This window comes from Culex pipiens, chromosome 2, assembly GCF_016801865.2.
Source record: "Culex pipiens pallens isolate TS chromosome 2, TS_CPP_V2, whole genome shotgun sequence".
Classification (NCBI taxonomy): Eukaryota; Metazoa; Arthropoda; class Insecta; order Diptera; family Culicidae; genus Culex; species Culex pipiens.
Genome location: NC_068938.1, coordinates 180,420,562 through 180,448,116, shown reverse-complemented (window position 1 = coordinate 180,448,116; position 27,555 = coordinate 180,420,562). Strand labels below are relative to the sequence as shown.

Sequence of the window (27,555 nt, the reverse complement as noted above, 5' to 3'; positions counted from 1 at the left end):
CTGCTGCTCCGTTCAGTCACAAACATACATGTACAATAGCTGGAGCTGGGAATGGCCTCTGGTGTTGAGCTGCAATTGTTGGATTTATGAAACGGGGTAGGGAGTTGTCATTCTGACAAAAATCTCTATTTTTCATAGGTTGTAAAGATTTCCCAAAACAAACTCTAGCAGTTGAAAATCAAAACATTTTTTTTTGTTTGTAAAATTGGAAAGCAAACCACCAACTCACACAGCAGTTGCCCCAATGGTTTGGAAATTTCGCGCAAAGGGAAATTTATGTTAAATTGGACGACCAATTTGAAAAAAAAATTACCAATTACAAAAAAAAAATCATCGAAAAAATACAAAAATTGTGCCATTTTTGTTACTCAACTATAAAATTTTTAGTAACATGTAATTTTATTCAGAGTGACCAAAACATTTTTAAAATGGTATTCCCAGATTTCAAAATATTTTCCCGATTCGAAATGATTTTAAACTTTAGTTTTTCTCTACTTAAGATGTTATTTAGAACAAGTTTCTTCCTAGGATAAAATTATTATTTTTTGTTTAATTTTTCATAACTTGTTTAACATGTTTATTTTTGTTTTCTACTGTATCGATTATTGCCATTTTTTTCCATTAGTTGTAAACATTAGCTTTATATTTTCCAAAATAACGTTAGGTCATAGTTGATATCATTAAAAAAAAACTACAGAATTATTTTACAATAAAATTTGCGGATAATAGAATCTGGACTGTATTAGGAGAAAAAGACAACTTTCAAAACTTTTTAAAAGACACATCAAAAAACCAAGACGACGGTCTTATTATTTGTTCCAAATGTTCTTGTCAAAAGTTTGATAGGAACTAAATTTTATTCATAAAAAAAAAACAAGAAAGTCAAAAAAGTTGAGTAATCTTTTTGTGACCCGTTTCGTGAATTTTGATATTTTGAAATTCTGAACCGTTAAACTTTTAAATTCTTGAAAATTAGGTTTTTTTTAAGAATTGCATTTTTGATTTTATAAGTTTCTGAATGATTGAACTTGAAACTTTGAAAATCTTGATTTTTTATATTTTCAAATTTTCAAATATTTGTAATATTGAACTTCTTAATTCCAGGATTTTTAAATTTCTTAATTTTCTAGATTGAATTTGAGATTTTTGAATTCTTCAAAATTTACATTTTTCATATGCTCCAATTTTGAAATTTCCTTTTTTTAAATTTGTATTTTTGAAATTCGATTTTTTTGAATAGTTTGAAATGTATGTAATGTACGCCAAATTTGATGGTGTACTCAGAATTTAAAAAAAATCGTTACTCAACTGTAAAAAGTTTTGGCACATGTAATTTAATTCAGGGTGATCAAAACAATTTTTATTTGGTATTCCTAGATTTCAAAATATTTTCCCGATTCTAAACAATAACTTCAAATAATATTCGTACCAGCCTAATTTTGAATTTCTTAATTGAAGAATAAAAAAAAATCTAGTGCGAAATTGATATTTTTTAATTCCTTAAATTTAAAAAAATTAAAATTCTTCAATTTTAAAATTTTGATTTTTTTTTAATTCGATCTTTCTGAATTTTTTGAATTAAAATGAAGATATTTTAGATCTTAGAAAATTTAATTATTTTTAAATTTTTTAACTACTAATTTTGTTAGCTAATTGTTTTTGCCTTTGAAATTTTTTAATTCCATGATTCACCTTGAATATTTTAAATGTTGAATTTGATAACATTTCTATTTATTTAAAATTTTCATCAAATTTTAGGATTTTGAAATTTTAGGAATGATTTTATATTTATAAAAAAAAATCAAACATTAATATATTTGTGTTATTGAATGAATAAGTTGTGTGTTATTGAATGAATAAGTTAGGGAATGTTGAAATTCTAAATTTTTGAATCAAGAATTTTAAAATTTTCGCTTTTTTACCCAAATCACCCAAATTTTTTTGTCTTGTTTTGAATTTTGAAATTCTTGACTATTCATATTTCTTAACTTCATAAATTCAGAATTAAAAATGTTGTTTTTTTCAGAAATTAAGAAATTCACAAATGTTTTTTTTTTAATTTCTTTATTCTATTTTTTTATTTTCTAAACTTCTGGAACTAGAATGAGAAATGAGTAAGAAAAAAGATATATCTTTAATCGAGTAGAGCGTGATAGAGGCACTTAGTTTTTGTTTTCTAGCAAAAGAAGTTGGCAATCAAGGAGCGTTCTTTTATTACGTAACGCGAAAAATCGGATTTCTAGACCCCCTCCCCCTCCTCGTAACAAAATTTCCATACAAATTAAAAAAAATAATTATGGAGCGTAACACGGCCTCCGACCCTCCCTTCCCCCTTACGCGTTGCGTAATAAAAGAACGATCTCTCAAGGTTGTAAATTAATAATGAAATACTTTCTGAAGAATTAAAAAAAATCCCGGTTTTGTTGGGTTAATCACGGGGTTTTCCAGCATTTTCAGGTCAATAAAAATTCCCGTGTTTTCTCAAGATAGCCACACTGAATCATTTTTTTTTAATTTAATGTGCTTTTCGAAACTGTTTATCTAAATCGAAATTAATTATCATCTGAAAATTTTGTGTTTCATTTTCAACAGTGTAACAAACACCTAATTTTAGGACCAGACAAATACAAAAATTGCGATTTTTTTAAAGTTTATTTTTTTCACTTTGTTTCGTCGTTCGTGTCTGTCGCGGGTGACCTTGAAAGGCTATGATCATCGACAACCAACTTTTTTATTTCGTAAGATCGCGATAACTCGTGAAGTTTTGCAAGCAAACCCTTATGTTTGTACTTCAAAATAAGTGTGGTTAGTGTTAGTGTTGTTCTCAGAGACGATAAATTTATGAATTTAACGAGTTCTTTTCATTTTATTAAGATTAAAATGAACTCTTTTGAAACGCAAAGAAATGCAAAACTGAATAATTGATATACTGTCCAGACTCGATATTTCGAAAGAATCGCAAAAAAATCACTGCGAGTAGATTATCCAACAACGAGATATTTTCTTTAATTATCTTATTTTGGGTCTTCAATCTCAAATATGACGCTAATTCCTTATTTAAATCTTTAAATTTACAGTAATCGATACATTTTCCTTATTAGTTCTTTGAATAGAAAAATAAATTGTTTATTTACAAATTTGACACTTTAATTACAATTTTGACAGTAACATAACTGTTATAATGCATAAAGCATATTGGGAAACTTTTTCTAATATTGTCTGTCTTCATATAGTCAATTTTTCTAATCTAACACAAACGCAGCCAGTCCGATGGAAGCATGCTGAAAATTCTTGTGAATAGATTACGCCCCAAGCACTTTTCCTGTCAATATTAATAATTTCAGTACATCCGAGAACACCCGAAAATGTTACAAAAACGTGTGAACGGATTACATTTTACAGAATCTACAGGGGAGGAAGAATGCGTGGACATACCGTACCAACCGCTCCGAATTCGTTAGGTGTGCTGTTTTAGTTTAAATTTGGCAGATAATTATATCTTAAGGTGGAATTGAGCAAATTTAGGTTATGAAAAGGTAGGATATAAACAGGGACATCAATCCTGATTCAACAATAGTTTCTTGATTTTTTTTTGTTAAAATCGTATCGAAATGAAGTAGAACCGTATTTCATTTTTCTTTCTCTTTCCCTAAAAAAAATAAAACAAGTAGATACTGAAGAATCACGATGATGGCAAGTGAGGACGATGGCCATGTCCATGTGGCACCCAGGGTCGGAAAAAAGGAAGGCATAATGGCAAATGACCTAAATTAAAACGGTGTACACGCTGCTGCTTCTTCATTCTTCCTCCGCTGCCTGCAGGGGCAAAAAAGTCCTTCTCCCCATTTTTACGCCGAACGCTGTGTGTGCGCGCTCTCATTTTGTCTGAGTGTGTCTAGTGTGGCCGTGAGGGAATTTTGATGAAGGTTGTCTTTGTGTAGTTGGAGCCCTGGCCAGTGCAAGAGTGAGTTGAAGTTTGGGGAATGTTTTACACAATGCAATTTAAGCAGATTTCATCAAATTTCCTTAATTCTGTTTTGATTTAAAATTTAAAAGTTCTATTCTAGGAACAACAGAACAGAAAAATAACAAAAAAAATTGATTCATAGCAATGGTTTTAGCTTTTTTTTCAAAAATAATTTAAGCAAAATAGATCGGCAGTATGTTTACATAAATTTACAATGAATAATGGATTGATGAAAAATTTCATGTTTTAGCAAACTTAGACAAAATAAGATACAAACAAAGAAAATACAAGGTTTATCAATGTATCCAAAGAAAAAGCTCATGAGTTAACAAAAAAAAAATAATGAAACAATTTTGTCAGTGAAAAAAAAATTATTCTAAAATCCACGTGTTTGCTTCAAAGGAAGACTTTCGTTTAAAAGTCCTAACGAAAGTTTGCATCGCCTACTTCATTGACAGAATCACAGCAAACCCACTCTCAAACGACGATACAACGATAATCAGTCCGATATTCGACAAGAGGTGTGCCTACTACGACGACACCGCGCGAGTTCCTCTCTTTGAACTTGACAGTTTCGTTCCGTTTTTCTGTCGTTTGACCAGCAGCAGCATTTTGCGCGCGTTTCCGCCGTTGGCCGGTCGTCGTAGCGCGGCGCACGAGTCTCGTGTGCGCCGGTATCCGAAAAGTACCAGGCGATCAGAACTGCCCGAAGGTGACAAGCAAGCGAGCGTTCTCACTTCGGCTCATGCTCACACTCACCCCGTCATAGCAGGCGAGTGGTGCTGTGTGGAATGTGTGACAAAGTGGAGAGAAACGGAATCGCGCGGATTTGTCACCACCACACCAAGAGTAAGCAGCCACGGCGTTGATGATGATGACGATGGCGTTTGAGATTTTATCTTTGATTCGCGAGGGGTTGGTGAGGCTCGGAAACGAAGCAAATCCCAAAGAAGATAAGGTTGAACGTTTCAAAATATTTTTAAACGTTATTTTTTTAAATAACTGGTGCTAAAATTCATGAATAACTCTAATGTTTCAAACGATTTGAATTATTAAAAAAGGAATTATTTAGGTTCAAAATTGACAACACTTACCAGACAAAATAATCTGCTAATTATGACAAAAAATACTAAGTCCTTGAAAATAAATCCCTCAAAATAGGTTCCATCATTCAATTCTTTAATATTCATCGTAAGTTAACATAAATCATTGATTTTAGTGTAAACATGTTGAACATTCTAGATTACTTTTCCAAAACCACCAATGCGCCATGGGTTTTCTATGTACATAGGACCTTTTGAAAAAGTAAGCAAAAATATCAAATTTCATGAAAGTATGGCAAAAGAAGTTTGTAGAATAAATTAATGGGAGTTTTATACCAATTCTATGAAGATTTATAAAAATCCAAAGCATGGATGAATTAGTCAAACTAGAAATAACTTTACGTTTTATCGTTTATTTTCCTTTCCTTCTTTGACTCGAGATTATCAAACATTGAACTCAATTCTTAAACTAACAAAACAATATTCCCAACCTTATTAGAGTATTTTAATTTGTACTTAGCATTTTGCTTCACCAATCTTAAAGCTAAGTTTGGAATTTGAAACTATTTTTTCTTTATAGAGACGAGCAGATCAGCTTCTTAAAGCTAGTTTTGGTCAAAATGAAGAAAGACTGATAAAAATCTAAATAAAAAAATACAATATTTGTACGGAAGGATAATATGTTAATAAATCCTCTGCCAAATAACTTTTTAATATCTCGAAAAAATAAACTAAAGCAGCAAAAAAAAATATTTTTAATGGAAGGTTGAGTGCATTCCCTTGCTTTAGAATCACTTTTAGCATGTTTTGGTTAATTCAAAAATCATATAAATTTAGTTGAATTTTTAATGTACAAATGCGCAAAAGGGTTTTTTTCTCGCAAATTTTCTTTTATTTTTCACCAAATCGTATTTTTTTTGCATATTAACTGTGCGGGTGTATAATTAATTTTCTTATGCTTTCTTATTGAAATGTTGAAATTTTGGCTTGTAACTTCAATAATTATTATTTTTAATTTTTATTTGGCTCTTACTCTTAAGTACCTAATTTAGAAAATTTGAATTCATGATTGGTGATGAAGTATTGAAAAAATTTCATAGGTCATTTAATTTGCAATCACTAATGGACTAAAATGAGGCCACAGATTTTGAATTCAATGTTTAAAATGAAAAAAAAAAAACAAAAAAAAAACACACACAAAAAAGTTTATTTTCATAATATAATAATAATTTTGGATAATCGAGGCTTTGAGTAATCAAGTCTGGAATATATTTCGATATTATTTAACATATTTTGAGATATGACAAAAATGATAATACAGTCCAGACTCATTTATCTGAAGAAACGATTAATAATTAATAAGAAAATCGAACTTAGTATAATACAAAGTTCGATTTTCTAATAGAATTCACAGCAATTTTGGATAATCAAAAAATGATTTAGTTTCTTGTTTTTGGAAACAAATTCGAAACATTGAAACAAAATTATCATATTTGTAGGCAATGAGCCAAAAAAAATTTTTTTTCAGAGATTCATTACAATTTTTTACAAAATTATTGATTTTTATTGTTTCCATTTTGAGATAATTCAAGGATACATTTTTGAGCGTGTTAACTGAAAAATATTTTCGACTTGGAAACATATTTTGAAAAAAAAAAGTAATGCTACATTAGTTGATAAAGACGGCTAAAGCATAAAATAAAACAAACATGCACTTATTTTTATATACAGTCCAGACTCGATTATCCGAAAGTTTGTATGGGACTTCGGATAATCGAATCACGAACAATTTTTTTTTTCGTTTTATTCTTTTTAATGTTTTCAACATCAAATTCGAGTTCTGCGACCCCATATTAGTAAAATTTGCTTGGTGGTTGCCTATTTAATAATAAAATGCAGTTCTTCAATATTTCATTCGCCAGGAGGGTGGCGAGCGGGAATTGTTGGGAAAAATTTCCCAGGAAATCGATCATTTTTGGACCTCCGATTCCTCAGAAATTCGGTCGAGACTTCCGGAAAATTTTAAACTTATAAGTATTGAAGCAAAGTTATATAAACTAATCAGAAAATTATTTGAAAAATTCAAAATTGTTTGGAGCATTCAATGTTAAATGTTAATGTTCGAATACACCATTGCTTCTCTAATCTTCCTATTCAGAAAGTGTGAATTTTAACCTGTCAAAAATTCCAATAAATAATAAATAAATAAAATATTTAAGTTTGATAAATCACTCAATGCGAATTAAGATTCCTAGACATTTTAAACTACTATAGTAAACTATATAGTTTCTCAAAATAATGCGGATAAATCAATGTTTCAAAGAATAAGTATGAATTAATTCTAACTGAATTCATTGAAAAGATAGAAATTTATTAGTTGAAATTTATTATTGTCAAAAAAACTCCCGGTCCCGGGAATTCCCGGGAAATGATCCAATTTAACTTTCGATTCCCGGGAAATTGAAAATCTCGAGAATCGTCACCCTCTAATTACCATAAACTGGGGTGACTTTGATAGCCCGGGGTGACTTTGATAGGTTTTTCAAATGCCCGTCAAATTAATATCTAAACATTTTTGAGAATTTTGGGTATGTAAGCATTAAGGGATTGCTTCCCTAGTAACATTTTAGGTTCTAAGTAGGCCATAAAAGCCTGTTTAGGCTGTATGAAGGTTTTCAGAACCATGATAAAACCTGTAAGTTTAAAAATGTTACTAGGGTTATTATCGAACATTTATGCAAAACTGTGACTGTTACATTGGATGTATCAAAATTAGTGGCCAAATCAAATTTCTATCAAAGTCACCCCGGGCTATCAAAGTCACCCCAGTTTACGGTACGCCATATTGGCCTCCATCTTGGATTTAAAAATAAGATAAGATAAGATTTTATCTTAGTTAAATGAATAAATAAATAAATAAATTAAATAAAAATTCTAATTCACTTCAGAGTAAAATAAGACAACAAATTTTTTTCGTGATTCGATTATCTGAAGATTTGATTATCCGAAGTGAAATTCTTCCAAGGCCTTCGGATAATCGAGTCTGAACTGTATTTTAGGTAAGATAGAGTTCTTCAACAAGAGTGGATATAAAATTATACTTGAACATCACCTTAGCTACCACCAGATTCTATCGTTTCAAATTTCAAACACATTCTATCCACTTCTGTCTGCCTGATACTGAGTGTGGTAACATTCTCACTTGTACTCACCAATACCTGGACTCTGGTGGGGAGGCCCTAATTTGGGTTGGTCACCACCATGTGCACTCTTGTAGTGTGTGACGTATGTGTGACAGCCCCGTTAAAGCTCTCAAAAGCAAGCACAAGGGATCCACCACCCCCTCTCATCAGTTGGGTTGGGTTAAGGTGGGGATTGCGGATTTTGGCAAAATTGGACCGTTTTCCGGAGTTTGCTCAAACGGGGCTCTTAATTCGTTACCGCTGAAATGTGTGAGTTTGATTTGAAAAGTAATATTCTGAAACCAATGATTAATATTCTAAAATTGATGTTTTTCGTTGAATTTAAAAAAAATCAGAAACTAAATTTTTCAAATCAGGATTTTTAATTAATTTACCAAATTTAACAAAAAAAAAAAAGTCCCATTCCCACCCCCTCTGACGGTACCAGGAACCGTTCTAGAGGCCAGAAAATCCACCAAAAACCTCAGAGTTGGCAGAGGTACCTCCTCGCGATGGCTGAGTGCCTCATCGGGCAGAAACTTTACCGTCGAAGGTAGGGCGAGAGAACCCAGCACAAATGTTTCTGTGAGTGTGAGTGTAGAGCACCTGATGTACGCGCCAAGCCTTGACGAGTGGTGAACCGCGAATGTCGTCGTCGTCGTTCCTTCGTTAGTGAGCTTGATTGTGTGTGAGAGTGGGTACTTTGGCGGAAAGCAAAGCGTTGCAAAAGCAAAAGTCAATCAATGCAAATTGATGGATGTTCAAACGAAACTTTAAATAAGGACGGAGGGGGAGGGTGGTTGGAGGGGGAGTCCACCGAGAAGGGTTCAAACTTTAGAAAGGTTGTTTTAGGTTATTTTAATTTTAATAATCGTTTTATAAAAAAAAACAAATTCCATTGAAAAAATCTTTGCCTTCAGCAATTTTTTACCAAATCGGCTGATTTCGACCATTTTTATTTTTTGATTTGGCTCAAACATTGTGAGGGCCTTCCCTATGACCAAAGCAGCTATTTTGTGTCATTGGTTCACCTATACTATCCATAGGAGCAGCCGTGGCAGACTAGTTACGGTGTTCGCTTTGTAGGCGAATGGTCCTGGGTTCGATGCCCATCTGCTCCCAACGAGAATGTTTGAGACTAAGAAATACTTGAAATACTGAACATGAACGAAAAATCAAAGTCGCTCGAGTCGGAGTTCGATCCCCCGTCCTTTGGATTGGTAAGCAAAAATGCTAACCACTAGGCCATCGCGACTTGATGAGCTATGACTTAAATTAGGAATACTGTAACTATCAATTTATATACGCGCTGGTCCCTTGTCCATTTCAGGGCGGGGCTTGTCGATAAAGCTGAAGTACCTCGCGCTCGGCTAGCCAGCGTAGAAATGGGTCACCGAAGCTCGGCAGAGCTAACACCTTCCAAATGCCTATGCGAGTTATTTGCATGTATGGAATGAAGATCTAAAAATACATGGAAACAACTCAATTTGTAAGAAGTGACCGCGTGGTCCCGTTTGATTGGTTGCACACACACACACATTGGTTCACCTATACTCTCCATTTTCTCCATTTTGATTTTCTTAGTCTCACCCAAACAAACCACTATTTTCTAATGTTGATATCTCAGCAACTAATGGTCCGATTTTCAATGTTAAAACATAAAACATTCGTGAAATTTTCCAATCTTATCGAAAACAATATTTTGATTTTTTTTTAATCAAGACTAACATTTTATAAGGGCCAAACATTCAATAATATGCCCTTTTGAAATGTTAGTCTTGATATTTTTTTTTCTTCAAAATGTTGTTTTTGAAAAGATGGGAAAATTTCACGAATGTTTTATGTTTTAACATTGAAAATCGGACCATTAGTTGCTGAGATATCGACATTAGAAAATGGTGGTTTGTTTGGGTGAGACTTAGAAAATCATTTTGGTCATTTCGGTCATTTCGGTCATTTTGGACATTTCGGTCAATTTGGTCGTTTTGATCATTTCGGTCATTTTGGTCATTTTGGTCATTACGGTCATTTTGGTCATTTTGATCGATTTGGTCATTTTGGTAATTTTAATCGATTTAGTCATTTTGATCGATTTGGTCATTTTGGTCGATTTGGTCATTTTGGTCGATTTGGTCGATTTTGTCGTTTTGGTCGATTTGGTAATTTCGGTCATTTTGGTCATTTTAGTAATTTTGGTAATTTCGGTCATTTTGATCAATTTGGTCATTTTGATCAATTTGGTCATTTTGATAATTTCGGTAATTTTGCTCATTTCGGTAATTTTGCTCATTTTTGTCATTTCGGTCATTGTGTTAATTTTGGTCATTTTGATCAATTTGATTATTTTGGTAATTTTGGTCAATTTGGTCGTTTTGGTCGATTTGGTCATTTCGGTCATTTTGGACATTTTGGTCATTTTGGACATTTTGGTCATTTCGGTCATTTTGATAATTTTTGGTCATTTTGTTAATTTTGGTCATTTTGGTCATTTCGGTCATTTTGGTCATTTTGTTAATTTGGTCGTTTTGGTCATTTTGGTCATTTCGGTCATTTCGGTCATTTCGGTCATTTCGGTCATTTCGGTCATTTTGGTAATTTTGGTAATTTTGGTAATTTTGGTAATTTCGGTCATTTTGATAATTTTGGTCATTTTGGTCATTTTGGTCATTTTGTTAATTTTGTTAATTTTGGTCATTTTGATCAATTTGATTATTTTGGTAATTTTGGTCGATTTGGTCGTTTTGGTCATTTTGGTCATTTTGTTAATTTTGGTCGATTTGGTCTTTTTTGTCATTTTGGTCATTTTGGTCATTTCGGTCTTTTTGGTCATTTTGGTCAATTCGGTCATTTCGGTTATTTTGCTCATTTTGCTCATTTTTGTCATTTTGGTCATTTTGTTGATTTTGGTCATTTCGGTCATTTTGGTCATTTCGGTAATTTCGGTTATTTTGGTCATTTCGGTAATTTCGGTCATTTAGGTCATTTTGGTCATTTTGGTCATTTTGGTCATTTTGGTCATGTTGGTCATTTAGGTCATTTCGGTCATTTCGGTCATTTCGGTCATTTCGATCATTTAGGTCATTTCGATCATTTTGGTTACTTTGGTCATTTCGGTAATTTCGGTAATTTTGGTCATATCGTTTTTTTTTTTTTAATTTAGATTTTAAGATTATTTGCAGATATGCATAAATGATTTCAATCAAACTGATTAAACTGAATTTCTAATTTCAAGTCCAATTTTAATTTTTTGAAAAAAATGGATCACAAAATGTAAACATTGCAAAGCGTGACTTTTTTTTTTGAAAAACAAAAAAAATCAAATTGTCAGTAAATTCATAAAAATATTGGGTTTTCTATAGTTTTGCGATGATGATTTGGGGTGTTTTGGGGTTAATCAGTTATCTTAAATAGTTTATAATCGATTGTATAAGTTTTTCACAATTTCAATATTTAGCGTTAATATTTTAAATAAAATTAGCAGGGGCAGTAGTATCTTGTAGTTCCATAGGACATAGATTTAAAAAAGTTTAAGTTTGTGCTCAAACCAACCTCTGATATTTATGCCGCATGCACCTGTATGTAACCCCTTAAACAATTCCTTTTGATTGATAATTCAAATTATTGATTTGTTTTATTTTATGATACCAACAAATTGGATATCATAAAATAAAACAAGTTATAAAAGTTACAATTCATCTATCTTTAAACATTCTGGCTTCGCACCTCCCCCCTTAACTCAATATTTTCATGTGTTTAGGTGCAAAAGGGTGGGATGTTTCCACCTAATCCAAATTATGATACTGTTTTGAAAAAGCGGTAATGCCGAGCAATCGATGAATGTGTTATAATGTGTTCAAACCGATGAAAAATGAACCAACACACACACACACACACACACTCACAACGGAACTGACGCTGGCACCGTGCCAGAATCGATTCCCGAACGGGGACAAACCTGGGCTGGAGCGCGGCCAAGTGTCCGCCCGCCCGCAGGGCAGTGATTTGCGAATCGCTAACGGCCAAAAAGCGATTAGGAAACGCGCCTGGCAGCGGGGGGATTAGAAAGATTTAACGACACTCTCGGAACATTTGCTTCCGCGTGAGAATTATTGGAAACTTTGTTGGGTTTTGGGGGGGAATTTTGGTTTTATTGGAAAAGTTTTGCTCAAATTTCCACTTTTAAATTAAATTGAAAATTTTAGTAGTTCAACAAAATAATGTCCTCCACTTTCGCACAATGCATTTTGCGGACTCTAATCACATGAATATTCATACCAACATGCCTCGTCAGCATTCATTCGTTTGTCATGCCACCCCCTATTTTCCACCCAATTTTACCTCCAGAATTTAACGTTTTTCCTCCCACCAAAGTGATGTTCGGTAGGAGGAGGAGCGATAAGCGAAAAGGATTGCTTTAATTAGAAAAGAATTTCGTTCCATAAAACTTTTTTGCTTCTGCCTCGCGCTTCTGGTTCATTCTTCTACTGCCCTATTTTTAATTAATTCAACAGCCGGAACATGACTGGAAATTTGGGGTGGATAAAAAATGTGTTAAATCAGGTTGTTGAACAAAAAATAATCATGAAAAAAATAAAACTTATGCTAATTGATTATCTTAACATTTTTTGCCTTTCTTACAAAAGAAAGGTTTAAGGTTTGCTTTTGGAAAAACGCTTTTTTCAGAAATCTAAAAAAATTCGTGCACGGCGAGGATTCATCCCAGGAAAAAAACCTATTACTAAATTGAAGGTTTAGATGCGTTCTTTCGATTGAATTTTGGCCCGAAACCCGGAACTCAAAGTCTGATTTTTGAGAGCTCTTTTTCTGAAATACATGGCCGATGTCTGTATCCGCTCTTAAAAATTTGTGTCTTCCATCACTGGAAAACCGCTCGTAAAACCCACAATTTTTAAAAGCCAGATCTGTAGCCGTGGGGTCGGAGACGAACATTTTATTTTTCGATTCACAATTTTCGACCCGTAAATGTGGTCAAAGCCATTTTTGGAGGTATTTTTTGGACTATTTTACAGATAACACTATCAAATTTAAAGAATTCAGTTTCAAACAAAAAACCATTCGAAAACATGCGCCATAAACTGTTTGGGCCCAAAATTTGAAGCTTTTCCAAAATGTATTTCCAGAGATATAGCGATTTTAGTGTTTTTCGTCTTATTTTTACCCTATTTTTTCCTATTAAATTTTTGGATTTATACAAAATCATATACTGAACATCAAATTCGAAGTCCCGGCTCGTTCTCGCTCGAAAGCTCGACAAGTCGTCAAGTCGAAGCTTCAACGCCAGCGCTTTTACGCTTGCGCGTTTTACGCTGTGCGTGAAAGTGTTCTTTCTGGCTTCTCATAATTGATCGACAAAGTGCAATAGCGATACATATTTTTTTAAGTTAATCATAGACTAACATTATAGACTGAGTACCCTTTATTTTTTTTCTAATAATGTCAATCCAATATGTTTTTCTTAATTAAATTTAAATGTCTTGCGACAAATAATGTACTTCTGAAATTAAAAAAAAATGGCATTTGAGGTTTAGCCTTAAAAGATTCGAAGCTTTTGGTAAAATTCTCACTGGATGGTATCATTATGTTTTTGAAAAAATAATTGCACCAATATATTTCTCGGAGTTTCATCATTTTGTAAGAAAGGCACTATTTCACCTCTGGTGATATTAAATCGGGTTTTTAAATTTTAAATTGAGAAACGAGTTGAAAACACCATTAATTTATTTTAAGTTTCGGCACTTTATGACTGCGGATTAGTCAGAAAAAGTTTTAGAACTGATCCAAATTTACCTCACAAACAGTAGTAGAAGGGTTCTGCTTCCGCAGCAGGTCATGTTACTAATTAATTTTACCTGGAAGGAGAGAGAAAAAAAACACAAAAATTAGTATTGTTGATAAGACTTTGATAGCTTTAGTTTTTTCTAGAAAGTTTTGGGTAAGTTAATCAGTTAAGAAGTAATTGATTTATGAGTCATTCCAGGTCAACTGGGTACAATTTTGGACTCGACTTTCACCGATTTGGACCAAACTTGGAGGGAACGTTCATCTATCGATAGTTAACAGAAATCCCAAGTTTGGTGCTGATTGGACCATCCCTATATTATTGGCACCGCCCTCTTTGTTGACGATTTTCTAAAACACTTTTGAGTAATTCTCGCTGAAAGTGGACCACTATTTACACAAGGTGCTCAAAAATCAAAAGCAATGTACTTTTCCAATAGCCCCCACCAAGTTATGAAAGAAATCATGTTTGGTTGGTTGAATTTGTCCTCACCTCGGCGCCACGAAGCTTAAACATTTTTTTTAATTGGTAATTTTTGGACTTAGGCGCGCCTACAAAATTGCTAATAACTTAGCAAAACTTCAACGAACCCTTGATGTTTAGGGGTGTTTTGGAAAGGAAATGAGCAGAGCTTTCGAATGAACTTGTCAGAAAAATACCGTTCCATACATTTTTTAGCCACAAAACACCAATGTATTTTTAAAAGTAATTTTTGAAGGCCGGCCGCATGTAAATAATTGACCGTGCTTGTTAATTCTGAGAAATTTGTAAAATTGGCACTTTTTTTCTCACTAAAACTAAAATATCTTGGCACTGGAGTATCGAAATTACGTTTTCTTTTAAAGAAAAATGTTCGTAGTGAAATTTTCTACATGCTACATTCATTAGTTCTACTGAAAAAAAAAGTCCACCCAATTGTAAGTGAGCATTTTACAAAAAAAAAGTAAAAAAAAACATTTTTCGACATTAAATTGCCTGGAAGAACCCAAAAACATAAATATTGGTCAATTATCGAAAGTGCATTTTGATCCTTGGACAATAAACTATCATTTAAAAAGTGAGCACCTATATTTTTTGACAAAACCTTAAAATGGGGCAAGCAAATTGCAACATTTTGGGTGCCCGAAATACGAATGGAGCGCTGCGCTCGCAGAATCAAAATTAGATTAAAAAAGATAGGAGAAACATACACCTTAGATTTATTGGTCCTTTATGTGAAATCGTCTCAGCTTTCGAATGGATTTGTCAGTTTTTCGATAAAGCGGGGCGCCGGCCTTCAAAAATGACTTTTAAAAATACATTGGTGTTTTGTGGCTAAAAAATGTATGGAACGGTATTTTTCTGACAAGTTCATTCGAAAGCTCTGCTCATTTCCTTTCCAAAACACCCCTAAACATCAAGGGTTCGTTGAAGTTTTGCTAAGTTATTAGCAATTTTGTAGGCGCGCCTAAGTCCAAAAATTACCAATTAAAAAAAATGTTTAAGCTTCGTGGCGCCGAGGTGAGGACAAATTCAACCAACCAAACATGGTTTCTTTCATAACTTGGTGGGGGCTATTGGAAAAGTACATTGCTTTTAATTTTTGAGCACCTTGTGTAAATAGTGGTCCACTTTCAGCGAGAATTACTCTTTTTTTCTTTTAGTCATAACTTTGCAACTGTCTGTGCAAAAGACTTTCTACAGGTTGCATTTTATAGAAAATTGTCCAAGGAATTCGATAAAAACAAAATTTCAACCCTTAAATGCCCCCTAATATAATATTTAAACGTTTCAAGAATTAAAATTCAGTTTTGATCAATTCATTATATTTTTATTTTTTTTATTTTATCATCATCGTGTTCCCCGGACAATTTAACATACTCATCAATGCAAACCTCAAACTAAAATGAACTATTGGCGAGAAAGAGCGATTTTACTGAACAAAGTTTGATTTTGCGCAGCACTCGGAAGTGTACTTTTCAACAAAAAGGGTGGAGTCCCGCATAGTTCGGATTTTATATATGTGAGAAACTCATTTTGAATTTGAATTCTTAGGACAGAGTGCTGCGCAAAATCAACCTTTTTTCAGTAAAATCGCTGTTTCTCGCCAATAGGTCATAGTTTGAGGTTTACATTGATTGCTATGTAAAATTGTCCGGGGAACATGATAGTGAAAAAATAAAACAAATAAAAATATAAGGAATTGGCCAAAATTGAATTTTAATACTTAAAACGTTAAAATATAATATTAGGGGGCATTTAAGGGTTAAAATATTATTTTTATCGAATTTCTTGGACAATTTTCTATAAAATGCAACATGTAGAAAGTCTTTTGCATAAATAGTTGCAAAGTTAGGATAAAAAGAAAAAAAAGTTTTTTTAGAAAATCATAAAAAAGAGGGCGGTGTCAAAAATAGAGGGATGGTCCATTCAGTTTCAAAATTGGGATTTCTAATAACTATCGATAGATATTATTTATAACTATAAAATAAAACAAAAAATTGCTGACTCTTGAACAATCAACGACGAAAATCTATGGGGGGAAATTATAATAACAATAAAAATCGTGTTGGAAATCCAAAAACTAACAATCTTAAAAAAACTGGCAGCACTGTTTAATGATAAAAGAACTTAATTTACAATTAACTTAGCGGTCGGATATCGTGAATATCGATGAATATAAATGCCATCGTAGAATTGGTTTTGAGTCACAAACCTTGATTAGCTGGCAACACTGTCCCGAAATATTGTGGTTAAAATAAAATGACTCTTTTTCTGAATTAAAATGACTTTTGGGTACGGCTTTCTGTAAATTATTTGAAATACATTTCATAGACCTTTTTGATAAGCTAGTCAGTTAGAAAATCTGGCAACATTGCTGAAAAAGGTTTTTTTTATAACTGCGGATAAAAATATGTTTATTGATAAAATAAGAAAATAATTAAATTCTTGAAGAAGTAAAATTTTATAAAGTTGAAGTAAACTCATTTCTACTTTATTTAGAAATCTCTAAAATTGTACAAAATAAGAGTACAATAATCAATTTTATTTTATAATTGAGTTATTACAACAGACATTAGTAATGCAAACATTGTTTAGCAATTGATATCAGTAATTTATTCCGCTGTTTCAAAATACAACACAATTTTTGTTTTGCTGATAACTTAATCAAATCGATCAAACAATAGCATTTCGCAACCACTATAAAAGACGATTCAAATTTTAAAACCAGCCATCAAGTGTACAAAATGACTCCACCGTCGAAATCCGCTCTACTCCTGCTCGGCTTAGGCTGCCTCCTTCTCCTAGGTCAGGTCCAGTCCCGGCCGGCCAAGTGTAGCTGTTACCACTTTCTGGACGTGCAGTGTGGCACCGATGGGCGCTCCTATCTGAACAAGTGCGTGCTGGCCTGTGCCAAGCCGTACACCGGTGCCACCCTGGAACATCCGGGATACTGCGAGGAGACGACCAACGAGTACGACGTCGTCGGGGAGAACTTCGACCCGGAGCGGATCGGGTGGGGAAAGTAGGTGGATATGGTGTTGAAGATTTTCATTTGGAAAAAAAGTTAAGTCCAAGCGAAAGTTTTAAGTGAATTGGAGGATATAAGGCAGAATTTTGATGTGATCAGATAAAAATGGTTTGAAATAAATATAAATAAAAACCAATAAAAAAATCTAAATTTATCGGGCTTTCTAACAAAGTCATTCTTATGATAGATAACATAAATTTTAAACATTTAAATAATCATTTTAAATCCCATTTTACAGTTTTCTATTATGCGCTTTAAAATGTTTTGATGTTGTAGAAGAGGTGTTACTAATAGTATAGTTTTTTTTTCAAAATAAAATGCAAATTAAACATGAAAGGAATCACCCTAAGCTTCACGAAATGGTGTTCAAAGTACCTCTAGACATATTTTTTTTAAATGAGACATTTCAAAGTTGGTTGAATATAGTGTAGAAAATTTTGTTAAATGGAATAAGGGTAATAATTTTCAATACGAATTAAATTTAGATATATGTAAAAACCAATTCAACTTAGAAATCTGTGTAAAGTGTTGTGCTTAGAGCAGATCAAATATGATTCAAAATGATAATCAAATTATTTCTATACATATCCAGTGGAACAAATCTCCGATTTCGTATTCCCAAAGAAGCCATTTTCTATCCTAAGTTTGCCCATCCAATTTTTCATACCAATTTGGCATCCGTCCATACAAAAATGGTATGCGAAATTTCAAAAACCTGTATTTTTCAAAGGCATTTTTGATCCAGCTGATGTCTTCGACAAAATTGTAGGTATTTATGTGGACTACACACAAAAAAGGAATGCGTGGATTTTGCGATATTTTTAAAATCACTATTTATCACTTAAAGTTGATTTCCAGAAAATATCATTTTTAATTTTTGATATGATTTAGGAAATATAAAATGCTTTTTTTTCAAAAAATATCAGAGAAGGCAAAAAATATAAAAAAAATTCAAAATTCAAAAATAAAACAATCTAGGTTTTTTTTTCTTCCAAAAAAATATTCTGAACTTTTTTTTAATCAAGACAAGCATTTTAAAAGGGCGTAATACTGAATATTTTGCCCATTTGAATTTTAATTTAAAAAAATCCTTCAAAAGAAACAGATTTATTTAATTTTCTTATATTTTTTCGACAGCTGTTAAATTTGTCTGGAAAATTATATGCACTAGAGCCAGCTTTAAAAATACCAAAATTAAAGTTCGACTAAAGGCTCATTTCGTGAAGAATTGCTCTCATGATAAATACGAAAAATTCCAAAAATAAATTTCTAATGATTTGTTAGCAAAAAATGATCAATTAATAAACTTGACCAATATTTGAAACGAATTTTATAAAAGTTGACAAACTGAATTCGATAAGGTTTTTCAAGTTGAATTTTCAAAAGAAAATCAAAATCATTTATTCTAAACACAAATTTATTGCGAAATTTGTAAGAAATATTTTTCAAGTATTTTTTTTTCAAGTACTGTTAAGCTTGTATTTTAAATACCTTTCGATCAATGCTATTTATCCTTTTGTTATAATGTTGGTGTTACATCATAACGTTGCCAGAGTTGCCAGCTGTATTTTTGGCTAACAATGCTCCTAAGTCGGAATGAAACAACACACACACACACACACACACACACACACACACACACACACACACACACACACACACACACACACACACACACACACCAGAAATAGAAGAATCATCATTTAAAGAATATCTTTTGAACAAAAAATCTTCAACTGATTGATTTTCTTCGAGAAGTTTGGGATAGATTTTCTTTTGTGTGTCCCGCCTCCTCTTTCTTTCGCGAGTGAAGAAAGTTCGCAAGCGATGCAGATTTTTCTGCGATTATTCCATCCCTGACACACACACAATGTTAAAATTTTGCAAATTTGTTCAAAGCTGTTTAAATGTAGGTTTACAACTACGATGAACCCTATAGATATTTGTTTGAACAGTTGAATTTTTTCTATGTTTTCGGAAATTGTATTTTTTATTGCTTGTTATATTTAGATGAAACATAACTTTAGATGAAACTTAACTTAACATAGTTTTTGGAAAAATCGTGTATTTTTTATATTTCCTAATAAACTACATAGGTTTAAACTTTTGACCAAAGAAAAAAAAAAAAAAAAAAAAAACTTAAAAGAGGAAAAGCTTATCCATATTGATTTCATGTTATAAAAGCTGTATAAAACAATTTTTATTTGGGTCTATTTTTATATATTCCTGATCATAATCAACACATTTTTCAGAAGATACCGAATCGATCAGAAAATGTGTTCTCATGATACAGTTGTTCGGTTCCAACGCATTTTTTGTATGAACGCTAAAAAAACTCAAAATTTGAAGTGAGCAACTCTCCTAGAAATCTGTTTTGCCTTCCTCACCTCAATGAGGAAAGGCTATAAAATCACTCGAAAAATTAACTTCCTTATTTGACCTCGTAGATCCACCTTCACGTATACCTATCGACTTAGAATCAAATTCTGAACGAATGTCTGTGCGTGTGTCTGGATGTGAGTCCGTGCACCGAAAAATATGCACACGATTATCTCCGGACTGGCTGAACCGATTTGGACCGTTCTGATCTCATTCGATCCGTCTTGGGGTCCCACAAGACCCTAGTTAATATTATGAAGTTTATACAAGTACTTCAAAAGTTATGCTGAAAAAACGATTTCAGCTAGACTTCGGAAGATTATAAAAAGGGTGGTTTTTGTAAGAAATGTCATGCTATATATTGTTAGAAAGGTATTTGAAAGACCTTTCCAACGCGTTCAAAAGATTGGAGATCTGACGAACCCATCAAAAGTTATAAGCACTTAAGAGTTATTTATACTGCTTTTTTAGGCCGGATCTCAAATATGTTGATGAAAAAGTTGTCCGTATCTTCCATGCGACCCATCGTTGGATAGGTAATCAAAAGACCTTTCCAACGAGCCCTGAAGATTGAAGATCTGACAACCCTATTAAAAGTTATAAGTAATTTAGTGTTTTAATACACTGTTTTGGGGACGGATCTCAGATATTTTGATAGAAATAAGTGTAATTTATACACTTTTTTGAGGTTGTTTGCATGAGTGTATTCACTTTATGATTGCGAGGAAGTCAACAACCAAATAACGTTTTTTGTTTAAATTTATTTTTTTGTATTTTTGGTTTTGCCTTAAACATTGAAAGAGCCTTAATAAAATTAATGAATGAATTTGTTACATTTTTTTAATCCATCAGCAAATATTTTAAAAAAACTAATCGATTAAATTTATCACAAGACACCATAATGGCCTAACATTTACGACTATTTCCCGGTGGCTATTCCACGTCCACTACTATTTCATGCCATGCAGTATGTACTGTACTAATAAGTGGATCAATTTTCGGTAGACTGAACTAATAACCAAAATGGCCCTGTCTGCACTGGAGCACCCACCAGTTACAGTTACGGTGATTTCCACTGGCCAGAGTCTAGCTTTTTTATATGAAAATGGAACGAATAATTATCGTGAAATTGGTGGCTGACAATAAACCCGAAATTTTAGTAGCAGTGTGACGAGGGGTCCCCCAATGTTTAAAATTTTTCCAAATTTTGCAATTGACTATATTTTCAAATATTCATCTAGTTATTCCTTCTTCAAAAAAATAAGATAATATAATTAGCTTCAATTGGTGAACCCCCCGCGATCGAAAACCACTTTCGTGTGACCTCAGGCCTTAAACAGACACTAATACACAAACACAGAGCAGCACACGTCGCGCATCGGTTCTAGCAGTGTTAAAACAAATTAGCTAAATGAGATATTTGCTCGTGCCGTGGAAAAGCAGCAGCAACAGTGCCACCCACCTCTGCCTCTCCCTTTCGATTATTTTCATGGAGTCATCAACATTAGAGCAGGGTTGGCCTCGCCTCTCCTAGTTTACTCAACTTGCAGGATTGATTTGTGGCCAATTTGACGCAGGGTTGAAGTTTGAGGGTTATTTAGTTTGAATTTTAGATTGTTTGAAAATTTGAAAAATATAGTTTTTCAATTTTGGTAAGTATTATTGAATACATTTTCATGAGAAAATTTTGATTTTTTTTGTTGAAATTAATAAAATTCTTCAAACTTCAACCCTTTATTCCAAGTGTAAGACAACAAACTCCACAGGCAGACACAATTAAGTTTCATTGGACTCAAATCACACACAAACTCACCCACTAATATCAAGTGAGAGTATGAGCGAAAAGTTACTCACATGAGATGAGCTCCAAATTCCGCTCTCACCGCTGAATTTTCACTCACTCCCACGAAGAAGAAGAAAAAGTGGGTGGAAATAGGAGGGGGGGGAGGGGGGTGGAAAACCAAACTCATTTTCCCGTGAATTGTGTCCGCTGCTTGTTCCGTTTCGTTCCGAGTGCCCCGACGATGGATATTCTAACGAACTCTGATCGTTACGGTTTGGTTTGGGAGCAGGGGGAGGGGATTTGGACACCCTGATGGGTGGGTGGTTGATTCAGTGATTAATAATTATTGGAAATGAGAACGCAGCAGAGTCGATGGACACTGTCCAGATTTGAGTTGAGTAAAATTAGCTTGCGGGGTATTCTGTTTTCAAAATATTATTATTTTGAGTTTGAAACTATTTTTACGTTTTTTGTTCGATTTGAAGAAATTGTTGGATATTTTTTCTCTTAAAGAATTATTGAAGAATTTCTTCTAGAATAGCATTTTAACGGTTTGTTGAAAAATTAAGAATCAAATTGATTTCTGAACAAAATAGAACATTTTTAATTTGGCTTATGCCTTTGCAAAATCAGAAAAAAAAAAATCAAATTACAAGCTTGGTTTCAAAATTTAAAAGAAAAAAAAAATGCATTAAAATGCACTTTACACCAGTCCAGTTGTTTTGATATCAAAATTAAATTTAAAAACGAAAAAAAACGAAGTTGACTTTGTAGCTGTCGGCCACCATTGCTAGTACCAACCACTAGTGTCTTCCTTTTTAACTACAAGGACTTCGCCGCCCTGGGCTCCTAAGTGTACTAGAGTATGGCACGGAGCGACGGCGCCGAATACCCCCCCCCCCCCCCCTCCCCGAAATTAAATTTAAAGCAATGTCAAAAAAAAAATCTTGATCGCAAAAAAAAACACATCTGATTTTCACAAAAGAAACAAAATATTACACAGTAAAAATTATGTAAATTTAGGTGGTTGAATATCACCTAGCTTTTATAATGTAATTTTACCTCGAAATCAGTCTAATAAAGAGACATTACACGAGAAAAGTGGTAAAATTACACGTGTTCAGAGGTAAAATTACACAGAAATAGATGATGGTAATATTCATCAGGAAATGGGGACAGATTTTGTGTCAAAAAAATGTGTAATATAACAAAAAATTTTGAGCAATATTACTCAAAAAATACGTAATATTCATCTAACCAAATTTTCAACAATTTTCAAGATGTATCCCTTCCCAGAGGAAATATTATCATGATTTTTTACTGTGGAGCAATACCATCTCAAATCAGGAATTTTTCTGGTACTTTTGTACCCGACCCTCTCCGATTTCAATGAAACTTTGTAGACATGTTACACAGAAAAAAATAGTTGAATTATGGAATGTTGAAAATTTGGTAGGTTGAATATTACCTTATTTTTGAGTAATATTACATAAAAAATGTGTAAAAATGTGATCCTGATGAATATTCATCAAAAACAGATGAAAATTGATCATTTTCTGGGGTAAAATTGATATTTTTTTTTGCCCCAAAATCTGTCACCACTTCCTGATGAATATTACCATCATTTTTTTCTGTGTATCCTAAGCCTATATAACCCATTTTTGTGTATATGGAGCCAATTGTACTCGAAAATGACATTTGAGAAGGGCGTAAGTTATTTAGATATTTTTGTATTCTGTAATTTAAAAATGACTGTATCTCGAAGGCGTTGCATCGTACCAAAAAGTGGTCAAAGACAAACTTGTAGGAAATTGGACGGGCTTTCTGAAAAAAATACACTGAGAGAAAATCACATGCCACTTCTATGAGATTTTGCAATTTTTATGTTTAAAAGTTAAATTTTTAGATGAAGTCACGATTTTTTTTCGTTCAAAATTTTTGAGGAAATAGCCCAAAAATGTGACAAAAAGACTCACGAAAAATGCAGGATGGTATGTCTCTCCTAAAAAAATACAAAAATCATTTACTAAAGCTGTTTTTTGAAAAGTGGTCTAAACGTCAAAATTTTCAAATACCTATAGTGGGAATCGATTCTCCAGACAATTTTACATAAAAGTCTCGATATTGACCATTGTCCAAAGTCCAATTCTCGTGAAGTTACAGCGGTTTTAAAAATAAAAATGCTTTAAAACAGCTTTTTGCAATTCCGTCGTGAAACTACTTACTTTTCCTGTCATTCTTGAACGACGAAATAGCCTACTTTTCTGTACCAAAAATAACAGAATCGAATAGCAACACTTTTCAAAATAAATGCTGAAAAGTTCTACTTTTCAGCACTGAAATGGGTGCTGAAAAGTTGAACTTTTCAGCACTTGTTTCGAAAAGTAACACTTTTCAACATTTTTTTTGATTTAAACGATTTATTAACAAAATACATGAAAATTCGACTTAAAATTTCACTCAATGGGTGTTTTTCGAAATTGCAAAAAATGTTGTATGGAACTCGTTGCAAAACTTGATTTTTTCAGCACTCGACGTATTTATCCAACTCGGTGAACCTCGTTGGATAAATGTACGACTCGTGCTGAAAAAATCCTCTTTTTGCAACTTGTTGCATAAACTACTATTTTCTGTGGTTTTTGGCATTTTCTATAGGACAGACTTTATTTTTCAGTTTCCCATAAGTTTGCCTTCGACAGCTTTTCAATTGAATGCATGGGCTTACAGATATAAGCTTAATTACATTGCTCATAACTGAAAACAGAATATTTTTTTCAGTGTGGTAGAAATCAGGATAGTAAATAATCTTCCGTAAACATCAATACGAGTCAAATTGAAAAGCTGTCAAAGGCTAACTTATGGGAAATCGGACGAGCTTTCCGGTAAAAATATTTTCGAAACTGAAAAATAAAGTCTGTCCTATAAAAAATGCCAAAAACCACCAAAAAAGCTGTTTTTTCTACATTTTTATTTTTAAAACCGCTGTAACTTCGCAAGGCTTGGACTTGGGACAATGGTCAATATCGAAACTTTTATGTAAAATTGTCTGGAGAATGGATTCCCACTATCGGTTTTGAAAAATTTTGACGTTTAGACCACTTTTCAAAAAACAGCTTTAGTAAATGATTTTTGTATTTTTTTTAGGAGAGACATACCATCCTGCATTTTACGTGAGTCTTTTTGTCACATTTTAGGCTATTTCCTCAAAAATTTTGAACGAAAAAAAATCATGACTTCATCTTAAAATTTTAACTTTTAAACATAAAAATTTATAAATCTCATAGAAGTGGCGTGTAATTTTCTCTCAGTGTATTTTTTTCAGAAAGCCCGTCCAATTTCCTACAAGTTTGTCTTTGACCACTTTTTAGTACGATGTAACGCCTTCGAGATACAGTCATTTTTAAATTACAGAATATAAAAATATCTAAATAACTTACGCCCTTCTCAAATGTCATTTTCGAGTACAATTGGCTCCATATACACAAAAATGGCTTATATAGGCTTAGGATAACATGTCTACAAAGTTTCATTGAAATCGGAGAGGGTCGGGTACAAAAGTACCAGAAAAATTCCTGATTTGAGATGGAATTGCTCTGTGTATGAAATTAGACCAAATATGCTAAATATGATTATTAACACAGGCAAAAAGAATTTCAAATTGTTTTCAGTTGATTAGACTTCTATTTCTCATAAAATTTTGATGAAATATTTTTTCCCCCTGATTTTTCCAGGTAGATTTTGAAGGGAGGGCATCCATAAACTTTGAAAAATACTACACAGAAAAAAAAATATAGTAAATAACATTCATCAGGAAATGGTGACAGATTTTGTGTAAAAAAAATGATTGATTTTACCCCAGAAAATAATGAATTTTCATCAGTTTTTGATGAATATTCATCAGGTTTACATTTTTACACATTTTTAATGTAATATTACTCAAAAAAAGAGGTAATATTCAACCTACCAGATTTTCAACATTCCGAAATTCAACTTTTTTTTGTGTACCTACATAGAAAAAAAGTTGAATTTTTGATGGTTAAAAATTTCGTTGGTTAAATTTTAACTGATGAAAATTCACCAATTCCTTATGAATATTACCATCATTTTTTTTTCTGTGTGGCAGCAACATGGCTGACTGAAACTTTCAGGTGGAGGGTGGGGAATGCCACCCCCAAGCTTTGAAAAGCTCTTCCATTTTCCGGTTGTCTAGTTGGCTTTTGATTCCAAGAGAAGTTCTTTTGTTTACAATCCTTTGGGTGACCGTTCGCTCTAATTATTGAAAATTGTTCAAGCTTGAAGCATTTCTTCGTTAAAAGAAAGAGTGAGGGAGTGAAATATTCTAAATAATCATTACATTATTATTTTCCTCTCTTGTTTAAGGGGAAACCGATTTTCCCTCTTCAGTAAAAGCATTCGTCGAATTTATCGGTTTCCTTTCTTCCAATAAATCACGTGTGGGTTTTCCCTGAAAACGACGCCACCAAACCCACCACTTTTCGTCGTTCAAAAATGTATAGAATATTAGATCAACCAACGAGAACTGTGGGGCTGGGGCAAAAGTAATTTCATCCCGGTAGGATCATATTTTCAAATTATTAATAAATTTTATACACCCCTCCGTCATCATCGCTCCTGCCACGACACGTTCTTCCCTCTTTGTCTCTCCATTTTGAGACAGTTCAGTTGGTGAGAGAAAGAGGGAGAGGGGGTTAGGAAAAAAGCTCTTAACCTTATTGAACACGAACGGCGGCGGGGAGGAGAATGCTTTCCGAAGCAGAACCTTTTTTCGACGTCGTCGACGAAATCATCGCTTCCCTGATTTGAAGTGGTCTACCTTAAATGGGGTTAAGAAGTTAATTTTGGTAAAATTAAACAGATTTTTTTCCAAAACTATTTTTAATTGGTCAATTTATTCTTAAATTTAACAGATTTTTACCATTTTGATGATTTAGCACACTCGTAACCAACAAAAAATAAAATTCGACCAAAATTCCCCCCCTTACCCTAGTTCCAGTTACTAGTCAACCTAGCTTCACCGAAAGAGCGAGAGAGAGTGTCTGGTTTGAGGAAAAAGGCATTCGAATTTAACGATTATTACTTATTGCGACCTGACGCTCGCCAAGTTGGTGAAGTTTTCTTGACTCGTTCACTCTGGTGAAATCCAATTTCCCATTAACGCAACGCAACGTGGGAGGAAGCAACAATGGAGGTTAACTGTAATGTTTTTTTGGCAATGTTGAGGAAACAATGTTATCATTTGTGTAAAAAAACGAAGATTTTTTTTTTGTATTAGACGAAATTATGACAATTAAGGGAATACTTTCAAATTCCAACGTAGTACACTGATCCTAGGATTTTATCGAATGTTTTTGAAAATATTTAAAATCCTTTTTTATCTAAATTTATTTTTTTATTCAATGCAAAATTTAACTGTGTTTTAGTTTATATAATATCTAGTCTAAATTCACAATTCCAAACATGTTTTTAGTAATAAAATATGTACCTATTAAAATATTTTTCTAAATTTATGTTTTAGATATTTTGAAAACTAATGATTAAAAAACAACACGACTGGTGTTAAACGCATTTCAAAACACTTTTATCATTCTTTTTTTTTTCGTTATAGAATTTATACCACTTTTGTGGCACTCATGTCTAATTTTTTTTTATTTATCATTCTCTTATATTTAAAGATATTAAAGAAGAGTTATTTCTGGAGCTGTTAGCTATTGTTTTTCATATGTTTATAGGTCCTTTAAAAAAAAACTCTAGATTTACAGCTTAAATGATCACTACTCTATGTTGAATTTTTTTTTAATGATTTCAATAGTTTGAGAATTTCAGTCGAATAATTATTATCCACGCCCGAAACAAATAAGAAAAATATCTA

At 32.8% G+C, this 27,555-nt stretch overlaps 1 protein-coding gene across 3 annotated transcripts in view; it reads right to left on the bottom strand.

Annotated features, from left to right (window-relative positions):
* LOC120420263 (neurogenic protein mastermind) overlaps window positions 1–27,555 on the bottom strand; it is a 232,366-nt gene that overhangs the window by 20,297 nt on the left and 184,514 nt on the right. The gene's annotated exons all lie outside the window — the stretch shown is intronic.